The sequence below is a fragment of the Schistocerca cancellata genome, unplaced genomic scaffold (genome assembly GCF_023864275.1).
Source record: "Schistocerca cancellata isolate TAMUIC-IGC-003103 unplaced genomic scaffold, iqSchCanc2.1 HiC_scaffold_591, whole genome shotgun sequence".
Taxonomy (NCBI): Eukaryota; Metazoa; Arthropoda; class Insecta; order Orthoptera; family Acrididae; genus Schistocerca; species Schistocerca cancellata.
This window is the reverse complement of record NW_026046603.1, coordinates 33,872-49,557: the sequence shown is the minus strand read 5'-3', so window position 1 is coordinate 49,557 and position 15,686 is coordinate 33,872. Positions and strand designations below refer to the sequence as shown.

Genomic DNA, 15,686 nt, shown 5'->3' with positions numbered 1-15,686 from the left:
TAGACCAACGAGCCCTGTGGCACGGCGAATGCCAGTTACTCCAGTCCCTCGATGTCTTCCAGGGTGCTCTGGAAGTCTCGTGTAGGCTGGCGGGATGGAGGCGGCGCGAATTCCCGCGCTCGGCGGCCTTCCTGGGCTATTGGTACCCTCATGTAGAGCTGCCGCTGGGCGCGCACTGCCTGCTGCTAAGGAGGTGATTGTTTTTGCTGATGTGACTTGCAATAACGACTGCGCGAAACGCCGCTATCTCGTTAGGGGTGCTACGGCAGACCACCCTCTCGAGCACCCCGAAGACTTCTTGAGCCCTCGGCTGCGATGGGTTTCAGGCTGTCAAAAGAACTATGGTGTGTGCATGCGCGGACGAGAGAAAGGCTGAGGCGTATTCGAGTGCACAAGGATGGACTGAGCGTGTCCGTCGTTTCCGTAGTGTAGCGGTTATCACGTCTGCTTCACACGCAGAAGGTCCCCGGTTCGATCCCGGGCGGGAACAGTATTTTCCTGCCTATGTCGTATTGTACTCCAGTGAGCCTCGTCGTGTGTGGATCTGCTGCATGTCCCTTCGTTTTGCAAGTACCACATTTATTGAATTTTTTAGTTACGATGGCAACATCACTACAAGTTGTCTGTGAAGTAAGGTGCACATAAGCAGTTTCCGTGGTGTAGCGGTTATCACGTCTGCCTAACACGCAGAAGGTCCCCGGTTCGATCCCGGGCGGAAACACTTTTTCATCACTTTAAGCGAGACTTACTAACATGCATCTGCTACCATCTGTACCCGAAACCTTCGTAACCGCCTTCACGCGTCGGATCAGAGTGTCAATTGCTCACATCAAATAAGAAATTCATTTGATATTGGCGGCGAGCTTTTTGCGCTGACTCAGCCACTGACGTGCGATCAGTTTGCACAAAACGCTAGGGCTCGTCCGGGATTTGAACCCGGGACCTCCTGCACCCTAAGCAGGAATCATACCCCTAGACCAACGAGCCCTGTGGCACGGCGAATGCCAGTTACTCCAGTCCCTCGATGTCTTCCAGGGTGCTCTGGAAGTCTCGTGTAGGCTGGCGGGATGGAGGCGGCGCGAATTCCCGCGCTCGGCGGCCTTCCTGGGCTATTGGTACCCTCATGTAGAGCTGCCGCTGGGCGCGCACTGCCTGCTGCTAAGGAGGTGATTGTTTTTGCTGATGTGACTTGCAATAACGACTGCGCGAAACGCCGCTATCTCGTTAGGGGTGCTACGGCAGACACCCTCTCGAGCACCCCGAAGACTTCTTGAGCCCTCGGCTGCGATGGGTTTCAGGCTGTCAAAAGAACTATGGTGTGTGCATGCGCGGACGAGAGAAAGGCTGAGGCGTATTCGAGTGCACAAGGATGGACTGAGCGTGTCCGTCGTTTCCGTAGTGTAGCGGTTATCACGTCTGCTTCACACGCAGAAGGTCCCCGGTTCGATCCCGGGCGGGAACAGTATTTTCCTGCCTATGTCGTATTGTACTCCAGTGAGCCTCGTCGTGTGTGGATCTGCTGCATGTCCCTTCGTTTTGCAAGTACCACATTTATTGAATTTTTTAGTTACGATGGCAACATCACTACAAGTTGTCTGTGAAGTAAGGTGCACATAAGCAGTTTCCGTGGTGTAGCGGTTATCACGTCTGCCTAACACGCAGAAGGTCCCCGGTTCGATCCCGGGCGGAAACACTTTTTCATCACTTTAAGCGAGACTTACTAACATGCATCTGCTACCATCTGTACCCGAAACCTTCGTAACCGCCTTCACGCGTCGGATCAGAGTGTCAATTGCTCACATCAAATAAGAAATTCATTTGATATTGGCGGCGAGCTTTTTGCGCTGACTCAGCCACTGACGTGCGATCAGTTTGCACAAAACGCTAGGGCTCGTCCGGGATTTGAACCCGGGACCTCCTGCACCCTAAGCAGGAATCATACCCCTAGACCAACGAGCCCTGTGGCACGGCGAATGCCAGTTACTCCAGTCCCTCGATGTCTTCCAGGGTGCTCTGGAAGTCTCGTGTAGGCTGGCGGGATGGAGGCGGCGCGAATTCCCGCGCTCGGCGGCCTTCCTGGGCTATTGGTACCCTCATGTAGAGCTGCCGCTGGGCGCGCACTGCCTGCTGCTAAGGAGGTGATTGTTTTTGCTGATGTGACTTGCAATAACGACTGCGCGAAACGCCGCTATCTCGTTAGGGGTGCTACGGCAGACACCCTCTCGAGCACCCCGAAGACTTCTTGAGCCCTCGGCTGCGATGGGTTTCAGGCTGTCAAAAGAACTATGGTGTGTGCATGCGCGGACGAGAGAAAGGCTGAGGCGTATTCGAGTGCACAAGGATGGACTGAGCGTGTCCGTCGTTTCCGTAGTGTAGCGGTTATCACGTCTGCTTCACACGCAGAAGGTCCCCGGTTCGATCCCGGGCGGGAACAGTATTTTCCTGCCTATGTCGTATTGTACTCCAGTGAGCCTCGTCGTGTGTGGATCTGCTGCATGTCCCTTCGTTTTGCAAGTACCACATTTATTGAATTTTTTAGTTACGATGGCAACATCACTACAAGTTGTCTGTGAAGTAAGGTGCACATAAGCAGTTTCCGTGGTGTAGCGGTTATCACGTCTGCCTAACACGCAGAAGGTCCCCGGTTCGATCCCGGGCGGAAACACTTTTTCATCACTTTAAGCGAGACTTACTAACATGCATCTGCTACCATCTGTACCCGAAACCTTCGTAACCGCCTTCACGCGTCGGATCAGAGTGTCAATTGCTCACATCAAATAAGAAATTCATTTGATATTGGCGGCGAGCTTTTTGCGCTGACTCAGCCACTGACGTGCGATCAGTTTGCACAAAACGCTAGGGCTCGTCCGGGATTTGAACCCGGGACCTCCTGCACCCTAAGCAGGAATCATACCCCTAGACCAACGAGCCCTGTGGCACGGCGAATGCCAGTTACTCCAGTCCCTCGATGTCTTCCAGGGTGCTCTGGAAGTCTCGTGTAGGCTGGCGGGATGGAGGCGGCGCGAATTCCCGCGCTCGGCGGCCTTCCTGGGCTATTGGTACCCTCATGTAGAGCTGCCGCTGGGCGCGCACTGCCTGCTGCTAAGGAGGTGATTGTTTTTGCTGATGTGACTTGCAATAACGACTGCGCGAAACGCCGCTATCTCGTTAGGGGTGCTACGGCAGACACCCTCTCGAGCACCCCGAAGACTTCTTGAGCCCTCGGCTGCGATGGGTTTCAGGCTGTCAAAAGAACTATGGTGTGTGCATGCGCGGACGAGAGAAAGGCTGAGGCGTATTCGAGTGCACAAGGATGGACTGAGCGTGTCCGTCGTTTCCGTAGTGTAGCGGTTATCACGTCTGCTTCACACGCAGAAGGTCCCCGGTTCGATCCCGGGCGGGAACAGTATTTTCCTGCCTATGTCGTATTGTACTCCAGTGAGCCTCGTCGTGTGTGGATCTGCTGCATGTCCCTTCGTTTTGCAAGTACCACATTTATTGAATTTTTTAGTTACGATGGCAACATCACTACAAGTTGTCTGTGAAGTAAGGTGCACATAAGCAGTTTCCGTGGTGTAGCGGTTATCACGTCTGCCTAACACGCAGAAGGTCCCCGGTTCGATCCCGGGCGGAAACACTTTTTCATCACTTTAAGCGAGACTTACTAACATGCATCTGCTACCATCTGTACCCGAAACCTTCGTAACCGCCTTCACGCGTCGGATCAGAGTGTCAATTGCTCACATCAAATAAGAAATTCATTTGATATTGGCGGCGAGCTTTTTGCGCTGACTCAGCCACTGACGTGCGATCAGTTTGCACAAAACGCTAGGGCTCGTCCGGGATTTGAACCCGGGACCTCCTGCACCCTAAGCAGGAATCATACCCCTAGACCAACGAGCCCTGTGGCACGGCGAATGCCAGTTACTCCAGTCCCTCGATGTCTTCCAGGGTGCTCTGGAAGTCTCGTGTAGGCTGGCGGGATGGAGGCGGCGCGAATTCCCGCGCTCGGCGGCCTTCCTGGGCTATTGGTACCCTCATGTAGAGCTGCCGCTGGGCGCGCACTGCCTGCTGCTAAGGAGGTGATTGTTTTTGCTGATGTGACTTGCAATAACGACTGCGCGAAACGCCGCTATCTCGTTAGGGGTGCTACGGCAGACACCCTCTCGAGCACCCCGAAGACTTCTTGAGCCCTCGGCTGCGATGGGTTTCAGGCTGTCAAAAGAACTATGGTGTGTGCATGCGCGGACGAGAGAAAGGCTGAGGCGTATTCGAGTGCACAAGGATGGACTGAGCGTGTCCGTCGTTTCCGTAGTGTAGCGGTTATCACGTCTGCTTCACACGCAGAAGGTCCCCGGTTCGATCCCGGGCGGGAACAGTATTTTCCTGCCTATGTCGTATTGTACTCCAGTGAGCCTCGTCGTGTGTGGATCTGCTGCATGTCCCTTCGTTTTGCAAGTACCACATTTATTGAATTTTTTAGTTACGATGGCAACATCACTACAAGTTGTCTGTGAAGTAAGGTGCACATAAGCAGTTTCCGTGGTGTAGCGGTTATCACGTCTGCCTAACACGCAGAAGGTCCCCGGTTCGATCCCGGGCGGAAACACTTTTTCATCACTTTAAGCGAGACTTACTAACATGCATCTGCTACCATCTGTACCCGAAACCTTCGTAACCGCCTTCACGCGTCGGATCAGAGTGTCAATTGCTCACATCAAATAAGAAATTCATTTGATATTGGCGGCGAGCTTTTTGCGCTGACTCAGCCACTGACGTGCGATCAGTTTGCACAAAACGCTAGGGCTCGTCCGGGATTTGAACCCGGGACCTCCTGCACCCTAAGCAGGAATCATACCCCTAGACCAACGAGCCCTGTGGCACGGCGAATGCCAGTTACTCCAGTCCCTCGATGTCTTCCAGGGTGCTCTGGAAGTCTCGTGTAGGCTGGCGGGATGGAGGCGGCGCGAATTCCCGCGCTCGGCGGCCTTCCTGGGCTATTGGTACCCTCATGTAGAGCTGCCGCTGGGCGCGCACTGCCTGCTGCTAAGGAGGTGATTGTTTTTGCTGATGTGACTTGCAATAACGACTGCGCGAAACGCCGCTATCTCGTTAGGGGTGCTACGGCAGACACCCTCTCGAGCACCCCGAAGACTTCTTGAGCCCTCGGCTGCGATGGGTTTCAGGCTGTCAAAAGAACTATGGTGTGTGCATGCGCGGACGAGAGAAAGGCTGAGGCGTATTCGAGTGCACAAGGATGGACTGAGCGTGTCCGTCGTTTCCGTAGTGTAGCGGTTATCACGTCTGCTTCACACGCAGAAGGTCCCCGGTTCGATCCCGGGCGGGAACAGTATTTTCCTGCCTATGTCGTATTGTACTCCAGTGAGCCTCGTCGTGTGTGGATCTGCTGCATGTCCCTTCGTTTTGCAAGTACCACATTTATTGAATTTTTTAGTTACGATGGCAACATCACTACAAGTTGTCTGTGAAGTAAGGTGCACATAAGCAGTTTCCGTGGTGTAGCGGTTATCACGTCTGCCTAACACGCAGAAGGTCCCCGGTTCGATCCCGGGCGGAAACACTTTTTCATCACTTTAAGCGAGACTTACTAACATGCATCTGCTACCATCTGTACCCGAAACCTTCGTAACCGCCTTCACGCGTCGGATCAGAGTGTCAATTGCTCACATCAAATAAGAAATTCATTTGATATTGGCGGCGAGCTTTTTGCGCTGACTCAGCCACTGACGTGCGATCAGTTTGCACAAAACGCTAGGGCTCGTCCGGGATTTGAACCCGGGACCTCCTGCACCCTAAGCAGGAATCATACCCCTAGACCAACGAGCCCTGTGGCACGGCGAATGCCAGTTACTCCAGTCCCTCGATGTCTTCCAGGGTGCTCTGGAAGTCTCGTGTAGGCTGGCGGGATGGAGGCGGCGCGAATTCCCGCGCTCGGCGGCCTTCCTGGGCTATTGGTACCCTCATGTAGAGCTGCCGCTGGGCGCGCACTGCCTGCTGCTAAGGAGGTGATTGTTTTTGCTGATGTGACTTGCAATAACGACTGCGCGAAACGCCGCTATCTCGTTAGGGGTGCTACGGCAGACACCCTCTCGAGCACCCCGAAGACTTCTTGAGCCCTCGGCTGCGATGGGTTTCAGGCTGTCAAAAGAACTATGGTGTGTGCATGCGCGGACGAGAGAAAGGCTGAGGCGTATTCGAGTGCACAAGGATGGACTGAGCGTGTCCGTCGTTTCCGTAGTGTAGCGGTTATCACGTCTGCTTCACACGCAGAAGGTCCCCGGTTCGATCCCGGGCGGGAACAGTATTTTCCTGCCTATGTCGTATTGTACTCCAGTGAGCCTCGTCGTGTGTGGATCTGCTGCATGTCCCTTCGTTTTGCAAGTACCACATTTATTGAATTTTTTAGTTACGATGGCAACATCACTACAAGTTGTCTGTGAAGTAAGGTGCACATAAGCAGTTTCCGTGGTGTAGCGGTTATCACGTCTGCCTAACACGCAGAAGGTCCCCGGTTCGATCCCGGGCGGAAACACTTTTTCATCACTTTAAGCGAGACTTACTAACATGCATCTGCTACCATCTGTACCCGAAACCTTCGTAACCGCCTTCACGCGTCGGATCAGAGTGTCAATTGCTCACATCAAATAAGAAATTCATTTGATATTGGCGGCGAGCTTTTTGCGCTGACTCAGCCACTGACGTGCGATCAGTTTGCACAAAACGCTAGGGCTCGTCCGGGATTTGAACCCGGGACCTCCTGCACCCTAAGCAGGAATCATACCCCTAGACCAACGAGCCCTGTGGCACGGCGAATGCCAGTTACTCCAGTCCCTCGATGTCTTCCAGGGTGCTCTGGAAGTCTCGTGTAGGCTGGCGGGATGGAGGCGGCGCGAATTCCCGCGCTCGGCGGCCTTCCTGGGCTATTGGTACCCTCATGTAGAGCTGCCGCTGGGCGCGCACTGCCTGCTGCTAAGGAGGTGATTGTTTTTGCTGATGTGACTTGCAATAACGACTGCGCGAAACGCCGCTATCTCGTTAGGGGTGCTACGGCAGACACCCTCTCGAGCACCCCGAAGACTTCTTGAGCCCTCGGCTGCGATGGGTTTCAGGCTGTCAAAAGAACTATGGTGTGTGCATGCGCGGACGAGAGAAAGGCTGAGGCGTATTCGAGTGCACAAGGATGGACTGAGCGTGTCCGTCGTTTCCGTAGTGTAGCGGTTATCACGTCTGCTTCACACGCAGAAGGTCCCCGGTTCGATCCCGGGCGGGAACAGTATTTTCCTGCCTATGTCGTATTGTACTCCAGTGAGCCTCGTCGTGTGTGGATCTGCTGCATGTCCCTTCGTTTTGCAAGTACCACATTTATTGAATTTTTTAGTTACGATGGCAACATCACTACAAGTTGTCTGTGAAGTAAGGTGCACATAAGCAGTTTCCGTGGTGTAGCGGTTATCACGTCTGCCTAACACGCAGAAGGTCCCCGGTTCGATCCCGGGCGGAAACACTTTTTCATCACTTTAAGCGAGACTTACTAACATGCATCTGCTACCATCTGTACCCGAAACCTTCGTAACCGCCTTCACGCGTCGGATCAGAGTGTCAATTGCTCACATCAAATAAGAAATTCATTTGATATTGGCGGCGAGCTTTTTGCGCTGACTCAGCCACTGACGTGCGATCAGTTTGCACAAAACGCTAGGGCTCGTCCGGGATTTGAACCCGGGACCTCCTGCACCCTAAGCAGGAATCATACCCCTAGACCAACGAGCCCTGTGGCACGGCGAATGCCAGTTACTCCAGTCCCTCGATGTCTTCCAGGGTGCTCTGGAAGTCTCGTGTAGGCTGGCGGGATGGAGGCGGCGCGAATTCCCGCGCTCGGCGGCCTTCCTGGGCTATTGGTACCCTCATGTAGAGCTGCCGCTGGGCGCGCACTGCCTGCTGCTAAGGAGGTGATTGTTTTTGCTGATGTGACTTGCAATAACGACTGCGCGAAACGCCGCTATCTCGTTAGGGGTGCTACGGCAGACACCCTCTCGAGCACCCCGAAGACTTCTTGAGCCCTCGGCTGCGATGGGTTTCAGGCTGTCAAAAGAACTATGGTGTGTGCATGCGCGGACGAGAGAAAGGCTGAGGCGTATTCGAGTGCACAAGGATGGACTGAGCGTGTCCGTCGTTTCCGTAGTGTAGCGGTTATCACGTCTGCTTCACACGCAGAAGGTCCCCGGTTCGATCCCGGGCGGGAACAGTATTTTCCTGCCTATGTCGTATTGTACTCCAGTGAGCCTCGTCGTGTGTGGATCTGCTGCATGTCCCTTCGTTTTGCAAGTACCACATTTATTGAATTTTTTAGTTACGATGGCAACATCACTACAAGTTGTCTGTGAAGTAAGGTGCACATAAGCAGTTTCCGTGGTGTAGCGGTTATCACGTCTGCCTAACACGCAGAAGGTCCCCGGTTCGATCCCGGGCGGAAACACTTTTTCATCACTTTAAGCGAGACTTACTAACATGCATCTGCTACCATCTGTACCCGAAACCTTCGTAACCGCCTTCACGCGTCGGATCAGAGTGTCAATTGCTCACATCAAATAAGAAATTCATTTGATATTGGCGGCGAGCTTTTTGCGCTGACTCAGCCACTGACGTGCGATCAGTTTGCACAAAACGCTAGGGCTCGTCCGGGATTTGAACCCGGGACCTCCTGCACCCTAAGCAGGAATCATACCCCTAGACCAACGAGCCCTGTGGCACGGCGAATGCCAGTTACTCCAGTCCCTCGATGTCTTCCAGGGTGCTCTGGAAGTCTCGTGTAGGCTGGCGGGATGGAGGCGGCGCGAATTCCCGCGCTCGGCGGCCTTCCTGGGCTATTGGTACCCTCATGTAGAGCTGCCGCTGGGCGCGCACTGCCTGCTGCTAAGGAGGTGATTGTTTTTGCTGATGTGACTTGCAATAACGACTGCGCGAAACGCCGCTATCTCGTTAGGGGTGCTACGGCAGACACCCTCTCGAGCACCCCGAAGACTTCTTGAGCCCTCGGCTGCGATGGGTTTCAGGCTGTCAAAAGAACTATGGTGTGTGCATGCGCGGACGAGAGAAAGGCTGAGGCGTATTCGAGTGCACAAGGATGGACTGAGCGTGTCCGTCGTTTCCGTAGTGTAGCGGTTATCACGTCTGCTTCACACGCAGAAGGTCCCCGGTTCGATCCCGGGCGGGAACAGTATTTTCCTGCCTATGTCGTATTGTACTCCAGTGAGCCTCGTCGTGTGTGGATCTGCTGCATGTCCCTTCGTTTTGCAAGTACCACATTTATTGAATTTTTTAGTTACGATGGCAACATCACTACAAGTTGTCTGTGAAGTAAGGTGCACATAAGCAGTTTCCGTGGTGTAGCGGTTATCACGTCTGCCTAACACGCAGAAGGTCCCCGGTTCGATCCCGGGCGGAAACACTTTTTCATCACTTTAAGCGAGACTTACTAACATGCATCTGCTACCATCTGTACCCGAAACCTTCGTAACCGCCTTCACGCGTCGGATCAGAGTGTCAATTGCTCACATCAAATAAGAAATTCATTTGATATTGGCGGCGAGCTTTTTGCGCTGACTCAGCCACTGACGTGCGATCAGTTTGCACAAAACGCTAGGGCTCGTCCGGGATTTGAACCCGGGACCTCCTGCACCCTAAGCAGGAATCATACCCCTAGACCAACGAGCCCTGTGGCACGGCGAATGCCAGTTACTCCAGTCCCTCGATGTCTTCCAGGGTGCTCTGGAAGTCTCGTGTAGGCTGGCGGGATGGAGGCGGCGCGAATTCCCGCGCTCGGCGGCCTTCCTGGGCTATTGGTACCCTCATGTAGAGCTGCCGCTGGGCGCGCACTGCCTGCTGCTAAGGAGGTGATTGTTTTTGCTGATGTGACTTGCAATAACGACTGCGCGAAACGCCGCTATCTCGTTAGGGGTGCTACGGCAGACACCCTCTCGAGCACCCCGAAGACTTCTTGAGCCCTCGGCTGCGATGGGTTTCAGGCTGTCAAAAGAACTATGGTGTGTGCATGCGCGGACGAGAGAAAGGCTGAGGCGTATTCGAGTGCACAAGGATGGACTGAGCGTGTCCGTCGTTTCCGTAGTGTAGCGGTTATCACGTCTGCTTCACACGCAGAAGGTCCCCGGTTCGATCCCGGGCGGGAACAGTATTTTCCTGCCTATGTCGTATTGTACTCCAGTGAGCCTCGTCGTGTGTGGATCTGCTGCATGTCCCTTCGTTTTGCAAGTACCACATTTATTGAATTTTTTAGTTACGATGGCAACATCACTACAAGTTGTCTGTGAAGTAAGGTGCACATAAGCAGTTTCCGTGGTGTAGCGGTTATCACGTCTGCCTAACACGCAGAAGGTCCCCGGTTCGATCCCGGGCGGAAACACTTTTTCATCACTTTAAGCGAGACTTACTAACATGCATCTGCTACCATCTGTACCCGAAACCTTCGTAACCGCCTTCACGCGTCGGATCAGAGTGTCAATTGCTCACATCAAATAAGAAATTCATTTGATATTGGCGGCGAGCTTTTTGCGCTGACTCAGCCACTGACGTGCGATCAGTTTGCACAAAACGCTAGGGCTCGTCCGGGATTTGAACCCGGGACCTCCTGCACCCTAAGCAGGAATCATACCCCTAGACCAACGAGCCCTGTGGCACGGCGAATGCCAGTTACTCCAGTCCCTCGATGTCTTCCAGGGTGCTCTGGAAGTCTCGTGTAGGCTGGCGGGATGGAGGCGGCGCGAATTCCCGCGCTCGGCGGCCTTCCTGGGCTATTGGTACCCTCATGTAGAGCTGCCGCTGGGCGCGCACTGCCTGCTGCTAAGGAGGTGATTGTTTTTGCTGATGTGACTTGCAATAACGACTGCGCGAAACGCCGCTATCTCGTTAGGGGTGCTACGGCAGACACCCTCTCGAGCACCCCGAAGACTTCTTGAGCCCTCGGCTGCGATGGGTTTCAGGCTGTCAAAAGAACTATGGTGTGTGCATGCGCGGACGAGAGAAAGGCTGAGGCGTATTCGAGTGCACAAGGATGGACTGAGCGTGTCCGTCGTTTCCGTAGTGTAGCGGTTATCACGTCTGCTTCACACGCAGAAGGTCCCCGGTTCGATCCCGGGCGGGAACAGTATTTTCCTGCCTATGTCGTATTGTACTCCAGTGAGCCTCGTCGTGTGTGGATCTGCTGCATGTCCCTTCGTTTTGCAAGTACCACATTTATTGAATTTTTTAGTTACGATGGCAACATCACTACAAGTTGTCTGTGAAGTAAGGTGCACATAAGCAGTTTCCGTGGTGTAGCGGTTATCACGTCTGCCTAACACGCAGAAGGTCCCCGGTTCGATCCCGGGCGGAAACACTTTTTCATCACTTTAAGCGAGACTTACTAACATGCATCTGCTACCATCTGTACCCGAAACCTTCGTAACCGCCTTCACGCGTCGGATCAGAGTGTCAATTGCTCACATCAAATAAGAAATTCATTTGATATTGGCGGCGAGCTTTTTGCGCTGACTCAGCCACTGACGTGCGATCAGTTTGCACAAAACGCTAGGGCTCGTCCGGGATTTGAACCCGGGACCTCCTGCACCCTAAGCAGGAATCATACCCCTAGACCAACGAGCCCTGTGGCACGGCGAATGCCAGTTACTCCAGTCCCTCGATGTCTTCCAGCGTGCTCTGGAAGTCTCGTGTAGGCTGGCGGGATGGAGGCGGCGCGAATTCCCGCGCTCGGCGGCCTTCCTGGGCTATTGGTACCCTCATGTAGAGCTGCCGCTGGGCGCGCACTGCCTGCTGCTAAGGAGGTGATTGTTTTTGCTGATGTGACTTGCAATAACGACTGCGCGAAACGCCGCTATCTCGTTAGGGGTGCTACGGCAGACACCCTCTCGAGCACCCCGAAGACTTCTTGAGCCCTCGGCTGCGATGGGTTTCAGGCTGTCAAAAGAACTATGGTGTGTGCATGCGCGGACGAGAGAAAGGCTGAGGCGTATTCGAGTGCACAAGGATGGACTGAGCGTGTCCGTCGTTTCCGTAGTGTAGCGGTTATCACGTCTGCTTCACACGCAGAAGGTCCCCGGTTCGATCCCGGGCGGGAACAGTATTTTCCTGCCTATGTCGTATTGTACTCCAGTGAGCCTCGTCGTGTGTGGATCTGCTGCATGTCCCTTCGTTTTGCAAGTACCACATTTATTGAATTTTTTAGTTACGATGGCAACATCACTACAAGTTGTCTGTGAAGTAAGGTGCACATAAGCAGTTTCCGTGGTGTAGCGGTTATCACGTCTGCCTAACACGCAGAAGGTCCCCGGTTCGATCCCGGGCGGAAACACTTTTTCATCACTTTAAGCGAGACTTACTAACATGCATCTGCTACCATCTGTACCCGAAACCTTCGTAACCGCCTTCACGCGTCGGATCAGAGTGTCAATTGCTCACATCAAATAAGAAATTCATTTGATATTGGCGGCGAGCTTTTTGCGCTGACTCAGCCACTGACGTGCGATCAGTTTGCACAAAACGCTAGGGCTCGTCCGGGATTTGAACCCGGGACCTCCTGCACCCTAAGCAGGAATCATACCCCTAGACCAACGAGCCCTGTGGCACGGCGAATGCCAGTTACTCCAGTCCCTCGATGTCTTCCAGGGTGCTCTGGAAGTCTCGTGTAGGCTGGCGGGATGGAGGCGGCGCGAATTCCCGCGCTCGGCGGCCTTCCTGGGCTATTGGTACCCTCATGTAGAGCTGCCGCTGGGCGCGCACTGCCTGCTGCTAAGGAGGTGATTGTTTTTGCTGATGTGACTTGCAATAACGACTGCGCGAAACGCCGCTATCTCGTTAGGGGTGCTACGGCAGACACCCTCTCGAGCACCCCGAAGACTTCTTGAGCCCTCGGCTGCGATGGGTTTCAGGCTGTCAAAAGAACTATGGTGTGTGCATGCGCGGACGAGAGAAAGGCTGAGGCGTATTCGAGTGCACAAGGATGGACTGAGCGTGTCCGTCGTTTCCGTAGTGTAGCGGTTATCACGTCTGCTTCACACGCAGAAGGTCCCCGGTTCGATCCCGGGCGGGAACAGTATTTTCCTGCCTATGTCGTATTGTACTCCAGTGAGCCTCGTCGTGTGTGGATCTGCTGCATGTCCCTTCGTTTTGCAAGTACCACATTTATTGAATTTTTTAGTTACGATGGCAACATCACTACAAGTTGTCTGTGAAGTAAGGTGCACATAAGCAGTTTCCGTGGTGTAGCGGTTATCACGTCTGCCTAACACGCAGAAGGTCCCCGGTTCGATCCCGGGCGGAAACACTTTTTCATCACTTTAAGCGAGACTTACTAACATGCATCTGCTACCATCTGTACCCGAAACCTTCGTAACCGCCTTCACGCGTCGGATCAGAGTGTCAATTGCTCACATCAAATAAGAAATTCATTTGATATTGGCGGCGAGCTTTTTGCGCTGACTCAGCCACTGACGTGCGATCAGTTTGCACAAAACGCTAGGGCTCGTCCGGGATTTGAACCCGGGACCTCCTGCACCCTAAGCAGGAATCATACCCCTAGACCAACGAGCCCTGTGGCACGGCGAATGCCAGTTACTCCAGTCCCTCGATGTCTTCCAGGGTGCTCTGGAAGTCTCGTGTAGGCTGGCGGGATGGAGGCGGCGCGAATTCCCGCGCTCGGCGGCCTTCCTGGGCTATTGGTACCCTCATGTAGAGCTGCCGCTGGGCGCGCACTGCCTGCTGCTAAGGAGGTGATTGTTTTTGCTGATGTGACTTGCAATAACGACTGCGCGAAACGCCGCTATCTCGTTAGGGGTGCTACGGCAGACACCCTCTCGAGCACCCCGAAGACTTCTTGAGCCCTCGGCTGCGATGGGTTTCAGGCTGTCAAAAGAACTATGGTGTGTGCATGCGCGGACGAGAGAAAGGCTGAGGCGTATTCGAGTGCACAAGGATGGACTGAGCGTGTCCGTCGTTTCCGTAGTGTAGCGGTTATCACGTCTGCTTCACACGCAGAAGGTCCCCGGTTCGATCCCGGGCGGGAACAGTATTTTCCTGCCTATGTCGTATTGTACTCCAGTGAGCCTCGTCGTGTGTGGATCTGCTGCATGTCCCTTCGTTTTGCAAGTACCACATTTATTGAATTTTTTAGTTACGATGGCAACATCACTACAAGTTGTCTGTGAAGTAAGGTGCACATAAGCAGTTTCCGTGGTGTAGTGGTTATCACGTCTGCCTAACACGCAGAAGGTCCCCGGTTCGATCCCGGGCGGAAACACTTTTTCATCACTTTAAGCGAGACTTACTAACATGCATCTGCTACCATCTGTACCCGAAACCTTCGTAACCGCCTTCACGCGTCGGATCAGAGTGTCAATTGCTCACATCAAATAAGAAATTCATTTGATATTGGCGGCGAGCTTTTTGCGCTGACTCAGCCACTGACGTGCGATCAGTTTGCACAAAACGCTAGGGCTCGTCCGGGATTTGAACCCGGGACCTCCTGCACCCTAAGCAGGAATCATACCCCTAGACCAACGAGCCCTGTGGCACGGCGAATGCCAGTTACTCCAGTCCCTCGATGTCTTCCAGGGTGCTCTGGAAGTCTCGTGTAGGCTGGCGGGATGGAGGCGGCGCGAATTCCCGCGCTCGGCGGCCTTCCTGGGCTATTGGTACCCTCATGTAGAGCTGCCGCTGGGCGCGCACTGCCTGCTGCTAAGGAGGTGATTGTTTTTGCTGATGTGACTTGCAATAACGACTGCGCGAAACGCCGCTATCTCGTTAGGGGTGCTACGGCAGACACCCTCTCGAGCACCCCGAAGACTTCTTGAGCCCTCGGCTGCGATGGGTTTCAGGCTGTCAAAAGAACTATGGTGTGTGCATGCGCGGACGAGAGAAAGGCTGAGGCGTATTCGAGTGCACAAGGATGGACTGAGCGTGTCCGTCGTTTCCGTAGTGTAGCGGTTATCACGTCTGCTTCACACGCAGAAGGTCCCCGGTTCGATCCCGGGCGGGAACAGTATTTTCCTGCCTATGTCGTATTGTACTCCAGTGAGCCTCGTCGTGTGTGGATCTGCTGCATGTCCCTTCGTTTTGCAAGTACCACATTTATTGAATTTTTTAGTTACGATGGCAACATCACTACAAGTTGTCTGTGAAGTAAGGTGCACATAAGCAGTTTCCGTGGTGTAGCGGTTATCACGTCTGCCTAACACGCAGAAGGTCCCCGGTTCGATCCCGGGCGGAAACACTTTTTCATCACTTTAAGCGAGACTTACTAACATGCATCTGCTACCATCTGTACCCGAAACCTTCGTAACCGCCTTCACGCGTCGGATCAGAGTGTCAATTGCTCACATCAAATAAGAAATTCATTTGATATTGGCGGCGAGCTTTTTGCGCTGACTCAGCCACTGACGTGCGATCAGTTTGCACAAAACGCTAGGGCTCGTCCGGGATTTGAACCCGGGACCTCCTGCACCCTAAGCAGGAATCATACCCCTAGACCAACGAGCCCTGTGGCACGGCGAATGCCAGTTACTCCAGTCCCTCGATGTCTTCCAGGGTGCTCTGGAAGTCTCGTGTAGGCTGGCGGGATGGAGGCGGCGCGAATTCCCGCGCTCGGCGGCCTTCCT

The 15,686-nt window shown here is 53.9% G+C and overlaps 48 non-coding genes across 48 annotated transcripts; 32 read left to right on the top strand and 16 right to left on the bottom strand.

Annotated features, from left to right (window-relative positions):
* The first annotated feature begins 417 nt into the window (after positions 1-417).
* Positions 418-490, top strand: Trnav-cac (transfer RNA valine (anticodon CAC)). The gene has a single exon. It is a non-coding gene; the product is annotated as a tRNA-Val (tRNA).
* Positions 491-648: 158 nt separating this feature from the next.
* On the top strand, positions 649-721 carry Trnav-aac (transfer RNA valine (anticodon AAC)). The gene has a single exon. It is a non-coding gene; the product is annotated as a tRNA-Val (tRNA).
* Positions 722-915: 194 nt separating this feature from the next.
* Trnap-agg (transfer RNA proline (anticodon AGG)) lies at positions 916-987 on the bottom strand. The gene has a single exon. It is a non-coding gene; the product is annotated as a tRNA-Pro (tRNA).
* Positions 988-1,389: 402 nt separating this feature from the next.
* Positions 1,390-1,462, top strand: Trnav-cac (transfer RNA valine (anticodon CAC)). The gene has a single exon. It is a non-coding gene; the product is annotated as a tRNA-Val (tRNA).
* Positions 1,463-1,620: 158 nt separating this feature from the next.
* On the top strand, positions 1,621-1,693 carry Trnav-aac (transfer RNA valine (anticodon AAC)). Its single transcript has one exon. It is a non-coding gene; the product is annotated as a tRNA-Val (tRNA).
* A 194-nt stretch (positions 1,694-1,887) lies between these two features.
* Trnap-agg (transfer RNA proline (anticodon AGG)) lies at positions 1,888-1,959 on the bottom strand. Its single transcript has one exon. It is a non-coding gene; the product is annotated as a tRNA-Pro (tRNA).
* Positions 1,960-2,361: 402 nt separating this feature from the next.
* Positions 2,362-2,434, top strand: Trnav-cac (transfer RNA valine (anticodon CAC)). The gene has a single exon. It is a non-coding gene; the product is annotated as a tRNA-Val (tRNA).
* Positions 2,435-2,592: 158 nt separating this feature from the next.
* On the top strand, positions 2,593-2,665 carry Trnav-aac (transfer RNA valine (anticodon AAC)). Its single transcript has one exon. It is a non-coding gene; the product is annotated as a tRNA-Val (tRNA).
* A 194-nt stretch (positions 2,666-2,859) lies between these two features.
* On the bottom strand, positions 2,860-2,931 carry Trnap-agg (transfer RNA proline (anticodon AGG)). Its single transcript has one exon. It is a non-coding gene; the product is annotated as a tRNA-Pro (tRNA).
* A 402-nt stretch (positions 2,932-3,333) lies between these two features.
* On the top strand, positions 3,334-3,406 carry Trnav-cac (transfer RNA valine (anticodon CAC)). The gene has a single exon. It is a non-coding gene; the product is annotated as a tRNA-Val (tRNA).
* A 158-nt stretch (positions 3,407-3,564) lies between these two features.
* Trnav-aac (transfer RNA valine (anticodon AAC)) lies at positions 3,565-3,637 on the top strand. The gene has a single exon. It is a non-coding gene; the product is annotated as a tRNA-Val (tRNA).
* Positions 3,638-3,831: 194 nt separating this feature from the next.
* Trnap-agg (transfer RNA proline (anticodon AGG)) lies at positions 3,832-3,903 on the bottom strand. Its single transcript has one exon. It is a non-coding gene; the product is annotated as a tRNA-Pro (tRNA).
* A 402-nt stretch (positions 3,904-4,305) lies between these two features.
* Positions 4,306-4,378, top strand: Trnav-cac (transfer RNA valine (anticodon CAC)). Its single transcript has one exon. It is a non-coding gene; the product is annotated as a tRNA-Val (tRNA).
* Positions 4,379-4,536: 158 nt separating this feature from the next.
* On the top strand, positions 4,537-4,609 carry Trnav-aac (transfer RNA valine (anticodon AAC)). Its single transcript has one exon. It is a non-coding gene; the product is annotated as a tRNA-Val (tRNA).
* Positions 4,610-4,803: 194 nt separating this feature from the next.
* On the bottom strand, positions 4,804-4,875 carry Trnap-agg (transfer RNA proline (anticodon AGG)). The gene has a single exon. It is a non-coding gene; the product is annotated as a tRNA-Pro (tRNA).
* Positions 4,876-5,277: 402 nt separating this feature from the next.
* Trnav-cac (transfer RNA valine (anticodon CAC)) lies at positions 5,278-5,350 on the top strand. The gene has a single exon. It is a non-coding gene; the product is annotated as a tRNA-Val (tRNA).
* Positions 5,351-5,508: 158 nt separating this feature from the next.
* Trnav-aac (transfer RNA valine (anticodon AAC)) lies at positions 5,509-5,581 on the top strand. Its single transcript has one exon. It is a non-coding gene; the product is annotated as a tRNA-Val (tRNA).
* Positions 5,582-5,775: 194 nt separating this feature from the next.
* On the bottom strand, positions 5,776-5,847 carry Trnap-agg (transfer RNA proline (anticodon AGG)). The gene has a single exon. It is a non-coding gene; the product is annotated as a tRNA-Pro (tRNA).
* A 402-nt stretch (positions 5,848-6,249) lies between these two features.
* On the top strand, positions 6,250-6,322 carry Trnav-cac (transfer RNA valine (anticodon CAC)). The gene has a single exon. It is a non-coding gene; the product is annotated as a tRNA-Val (tRNA).
* Positions 6,323-6,480: 158 nt separating this feature from the next.
* On the top strand, positions 6,481-6,553 carry Trnav-aac (transfer RNA valine (anticodon AAC)). The gene has a single exon. It is a non-coding gene; the product is annotated as a tRNA-Val (tRNA).
* Positions 6,554-6,747: 194 nt separating this feature from the next.
* Positions 6,748-6,819, bottom strand: Trnap-agg (transfer RNA proline (anticodon AGG)). The gene has a single exon. It is a non-coding gene; the product is annotated as a tRNA-Pro (tRNA).
* A 402-nt stretch (positions 6,820-7,221) lies between these two features.
* Trnav-cac (transfer RNA valine (anticodon CAC)) lies at positions 7,222-7,294 on the top strand. Its single transcript has one exon. It is a non-coding gene; the product is annotated as a tRNA-Val (tRNA).
* A 158-nt stretch (positions 7,295-7,452) lies between these two features.
* Positions 7,453-7,525, top strand: Trnav-aac (transfer RNA valine (anticodon AAC)). The gene has a single exon. It is a non-coding gene; the product is annotated as a tRNA-Val (tRNA).
* A 194-nt stretch (positions 7,526-7,719) lies between these two features.
* Trnap-agg (transfer RNA proline (anticodon AGG)) lies at positions 7,720-7,791 on the bottom strand. Its single transcript has one exon. It is a non-coding gene; the product is annotated as a tRNA-Pro (tRNA).
* A 402-nt stretch (positions 7,792-8,193) lies between these two features.
* Trnav-cac (transfer RNA valine (anticodon CAC)) lies at positions 8,194-8,266 on the top strand. Its single transcript has one exon. It is a non-coding gene; the product is annotated as a tRNA-Val (tRNA).
* Positions 8,267-8,424: 158 nt separating this feature from the next.
* Positions 8,425-8,497, top strand: Trnav-aac (transfer RNA valine (anticodon AAC)). Its single transcript has one exon. It is a non-coding gene; the product is annotated as a tRNA-Val (tRNA).
* Positions 8,498-8,691: 194 nt separating this feature from the next.
* Trnap-agg (transfer RNA proline (anticodon AGG)) lies at positions 8,692-8,763 on the bottom strand. Its single transcript has one exon. It is a non-coding gene; the product is annotated as a tRNA-Pro (tRNA).
* Positions 8,764-9,165: 402 nt separating this feature from the next.
* Positions 9,166-9,238, top strand: Trnav-cac (transfer RNA valine (anticodon CAC)). Its single transcript has one exon. It is a non-coding gene; the product is annotated as a tRNA-Val (tRNA).
* A 158-nt stretch (positions 9,239-9,396) lies between these two features.
* Trnav-aac (transfer RNA valine (anticodon AAC)) lies at positions 9,397-9,469 on the top strand. Its single transcript has one exon. It is a non-coding gene; the product is annotated as a tRNA-Val (tRNA).
* A 194-nt stretch (positions 9,470-9,663) lies between these two features.
* On the bottom strand, positions 9,664-9,735 carry Trnap-agg (transfer RNA proline (anticodon AGG)). The gene has a single exon. It is a non-coding gene; the product is annotated as a tRNA-Pro (tRNA).
* A 402-nt stretch (positions 9,736-10,137) lies between these two features.
* On the top strand, positions 10,138-10,210 carry Trnav-cac (transfer RNA valine (anticodon CAC)). Its single transcript has one exon. It is a non-coding gene; the product is annotated as a tRNA-Val (tRNA).
* Positions 10,211-10,368: 158 nt separating this feature from the next.
* On the top strand, positions 10,369-10,441 carry Trnav-aac (transfer RNA valine (anticodon AAC)). The gene has a single exon. It is a non-coding gene; the product is annotated as a tRNA-Val (tRNA).
* A 194-nt stretch (positions 10,442-10,635) lies between these two features.
* On the bottom strand, positions 10,636-10,707 carry Trnap-agg (transfer RNA proline (anticodon AGG)). Its single transcript has one exon. It is a non-coding gene; the product is annotated as a tRNA-Pro (tRNA).
* Positions 10,708-11,109: 402 nt separating this feature from the next.
* On the top strand, positions 11,110-11,182 carry Trnav-cac (transfer RNA valine (anticodon CAC)). Its single transcript has one exon. It is a non-coding gene; the product is annotated as a tRNA-Val (tRNA).
* A 158-nt stretch (positions 11,183-11,340) lies between these two features.
* On the top strand, positions 11,341-11,413 carry Trnav-aac (transfer RNA valine (anticodon AAC)). The gene has a single exon. It is a non-coding gene; the product is annotated as a tRNA-Val (tRNA).
* A 194-nt stretch (positions 11,414-11,607) lies between these two features.
* Trnap-agg (transfer RNA proline (anticodon AGG)) lies at positions 11,608-11,679 on the bottom strand. The gene has a single exon. It is a non-coding gene; the product is annotated as a tRNA-Pro (tRNA).
* Positions 11,680-12,081: 402 nt separating this feature from the next.
* Trnav-cac (transfer RNA valine (anticodon CAC)) lies at positions 12,082-12,154 on the top strand. The gene has a single exon. It is a non-coding gene; the product is annotated as a tRNA-Val (tRNA).
* Positions 12,155-12,312: 158 nt separating this feature from the next.
* Trnav-aac (transfer RNA valine (anticodon AAC)) lies at positions 12,313-12,385 on the top strand. The gene has a single exon. It is a non-coding gene; the product is annotated as a tRNA-Val (tRNA).
* Positions 12,386-12,579: 194 nt separating this feature from the next.
* Positions 12,580-12,651, bottom strand: Trnap-agg (transfer RNA proline (anticodon AGG)). The gene has a single exon. It is a non-coding gene; the product is annotated as a tRNA-Pro (tRNA).
* Positions 12,652-13,053: 402 nt separating this feature from the next.
* Positions 13,054-13,126, top strand: Trnav-cac (transfer RNA valine (anticodon CAC)). The gene has a single exon. It is a non-coding gene; the product is annotated as a tRNA-Val (tRNA).
* A 158-nt stretch (positions 13,127-13,284) lies between these two features.
* On the top strand, positions 13,285-13,357 carry Trnav-aac (transfer RNA valine (anticodon AAC)). The gene has a single exon. It is a non-coding gene; the product is annotated as a tRNA-Val (tRNA).
* Positions 13,358-13,551: 194 nt separating this feature from the next.
* Trnap-agg (transfer RNA proline (anticodon AGG)) lies at positions 13,552-13,623 on the bottom strand. Its single transcript has one exon. It is a non-coding gene; the product is annotated as a tRNA-Pro (tRNA).
* Positions 13,624-14,025: 402 nt separating this feature from the next.
* On the top strand, positions 14,026-14,098 carry Trnav-cac (transfer RNA valine (anticodon CAC)). Its single transcript has one exon. It is a non-coding gene; the product is annotated as a tRNA-Val (tRNA).
* A 158-nt stretch (positions 14,099-14,256) lies between these two features.
* Positions 14,257-14,329, top strand: Trnav-aac (transfer RNA valine (anticodon AAC)). Its single transcript has one exon. It is a non-coding gene; the product is annotated as a tRNA-Val (tRNA).
* A 194-nt stretch (positions 14,330-14,523) lies between these two features.
* Positions 14,524-14,595, bottom strand: Trnap-agg (transfer RNA proline (anticodon AGG)). Its single transcript has one exon. It is a non-coding gene; the product is annotated as a tRNA-Pro (tRNA).
* A 402-nt stretch (positions 14,596-14,997) lies between these two features.
* Trnav-cac (transfer RNA valine (anticodon CAC)) lies at positions 14,998-15,070 on the top strand. The gene has a single exon. It is a non-coding gene; the product is annotated as a tRNA-Val (tRNA).
* Positions 15,071-15,228: 158 nt separating this feature from the next.
* On the top strand, positions 15,229-15,301 carry Trnav-aac (transfer RNA valine (anticodon AAC)). The gene has a single exon. It is a non-coding gene; the product is annotated as a tRNA-Val (tRNA).
* Positions 15,302-15,495: 194 nt separating this feature from the next.
* Positions 15,496-15,567, bottom strand: Trnap-agg (transfer RNA proline (anticodon AGG)). Its single transcript has one exon. It is a non-coding gene; the product is annotated as a tRNA-Pro (tRNA).
* Between the last annotated feature and the right edge of the window lie 119 nt (positions 15,568-15,686).